The sequence below is a fragment of the Orycteropus afer genome, unplaced genomic scaffold, assembly GCF_000298275.1.
Source record: "Orycteropus afer afer isolate SDZICR_OR568_19922 unplaced genomic scaffold, OryAfe1.0 scaffold00475, whole genome shotgun sequence".
NCBI lineage: Eukaryota > Metazoa > Chordata > Mammalia > Tubulidentata > Orycteropodidae > Orycteropus > Orycteropus afer.
In genome coordinates this window covers 1,218,164-1,220,844 of record NW_006922062.1, presented here as the reverse complement: position 1 = coordinate 1,220,844, position 2,681 = coordinate 1,218,164, and positions in this window count along the sequence as shown.

Here is a 2,681-nt window from a genome sequence, read left to right as displayed (position 1 = left end):
CCATAGATATTTATTATGGTATGTCCTCTTGTTCAATTGATCCTTTAATCATTATCTAATGTCCTTCCTTGTCGCTTATGGTTGTTTTTGTCTTAAAGTCAATTTGATCAAAAATTTATATTGCCACTCCTGTTCTTTTATGGTTGCCATTTGTTTGATATCTTTTTCCAACCTTTGATTTTCAGTCTATTTGTGTCTTTGTCTCTAAGGTGCGTCTCTTGTAGGCAGCATATTGATGGCTTATGCTTTCTTATCCAGTCTGCAACTCTCCATCTCTTGAGTGTTGCATTTAATCCATTGAAACTCAGTATAATTATTGACAAGTATGAGTTTGTTGCTGTCATTTTGTTATGTGTTTTTTCTTGGTGTTGCTGATTTCTTTGTTCCACATAATTTTCTGTGCTGAGTTCATTTTCTTTATGAATCGTGTTATCACTTCCTTCATTACTATTGTTTTGGTATTTGCTAAATATTTGTGCGTGTCCTCTTTTTTGCTGTGATGTGAAGGTTTATCCTTTTTCTTTGAGGTTACCCTATGACTTACAATTTTCTCCCCAAGTTTAGGACAGTCTGTTCTATCTTGCAGTTGTTTTGACTTCCTTACCATTTAAAAGTTCTGTAACGACAATCTTACAAGAGAGGCTAAAGGGGGTCCTTTAGACAGAAAACCAACAACAGGAAACAGCAACTGACCATTAACCCATATGATGACATAACCCAGAAACCAACCCAGTTATGGAACTATCCAAAATAAATAATCCTACACTATTGTAAATATGGAACCAGAGACATCAGTTGGCAACATTTTTTTTCCCCTCTTCAGTTTGTAGTTGTTCTCATTTGCCAAATGATGTCTCTTGTAAGGTTGGTCTGGTTTTAACAAATTCCCTTAATTTCTGCTTATCTGGAAAAGTCCTAATGTCATCATCATATTTGAAGGACAATTTTGCTCAGTGTATAATTCTTGGTTGGAAATCTTTCTCTTTCAGGGTTTTATATATACCACCCCACTGCCTTCTTGCTTGGTTTCTGTGGAGAAATCTGAGCTTAGTCTTATTGGTTCCCCTTTGTAGGTAACTTTTCATTTTTCCTGTGCTGCTTTCAGGATTCTTTCTTTGTCTTTGGTTTTGGTGATTTTGATGATGACCTGACTTGGTGATTTTCTTTTGAGGTCTATCCTGTCTGGGGTTCATTGGACCTCTTGAATGGATATATTCTCATCTTTCATCATATCAAGGAAATCTTTTTCAATAAATCCTTGGCAGTTTTCTCTGTGGTTTTATTTGTCTCTTCCTGTTTTGGAATTCTGATTACATGTAGGTTATTCATTTTGGTTGTATCCCACATGAACCTTAGGTTTTCTTCATTTTGTTTTGATCTCTTTTCTGATTGATTCCTTTCCAAAGAAATATTGAGATATTTGTCTTCAAACTTACAAATTCTGTCTTCCATTCATTCAGTTCTGTTCCTTTGCCTGTTTAATGTGTTATCTATTTCTGAAAATTTAGTATTAATCTTCTGGATTTCTATCTGTAGATTTTGTATCATTTCTAATTTTTCATTTGTTTTGTCATTTTGTTCTTGTATTGTCTTCCAAAATTGTTCTAGGGTTTTCTCTGTGTTTTCCTCAATTTTGTCAGTGTTTTCCTTGATATGTCTCTCAATCTGTTGAAGGTATGTAAATATAATTCTTTTAAATTCCTTATCAGGGAGTCCTAATGCTGCTTCTTCCTCAGGCATGTGTTCTGGGTCTATATCCAGATCCCTTGTTTCTACTGCTTTATCTTGCTTCTTTGTGTGGACTGCAATGCTCTGTTGTCTCTGAGACATTGTGACATTTTTGTGTTTATATTTAATTGGTGATTGTATGTTGGAGTGTTTTGCCCAAAATTTTCATTTCCTTTGTTTTTCTTGGATGTTATCTGAGTAAGCAGTGTACTGTGCTCCTCTAGTCACTATTTAGCAGCATTTATGCACTCACCACCTGTCTCCTTTCCAGTTGTCAGCCTCCCATGTGTCCGTGCTATGCTTGGCAAGCAGAGCCTATTCTTAGATCCCTGGAATCTGAATAAGAATGCTGTCACTTTGAATATCCAAAATGGCCATTGCTTGAAAACATTCAAAATGGCTGCACCCTCTGGACAGCCAAAAGTCCACAGATCAGTTTATCTCCTTCTTTGCTGTTTCCCTTGTTAGTCATCAGCCACCATCACAATCGTCCATGCAGTCATTGGTGAGCAGGGCCAATTTTCAGGTTAATTCTCAGGTACTAACACCACTTGCAAATATTCAGGCTGTCTGTGCCATCTGGATAGCTGACAGTCTACAGCTCCATTTGTCTCCTTACTCACTGTTTTTGTGTAGGTTCTTCCACTAGTTGGAATTTAGTCCACTTCTGTATCTTTCCTTTCAAAGCTCACAGCTCCAGAATTATCTTCTGTATCTGTGTCAATTGGTTTCTCTTTTTTTTTTGTGAAGCAGGTCTGTGTAGCTTGTCTGCCTATTCCACCATCTTACTCAAAGTCCCCCAGTAAAGGTTTTGAGGTTACTTTATTTGAAAAGGATTTATGATACATAGATACATATATGACCACACACACATATATATATATATATATATATATATATATATACACACACACATATACACATCTATATAGGGGGAGCTCTGGTAGCATAGT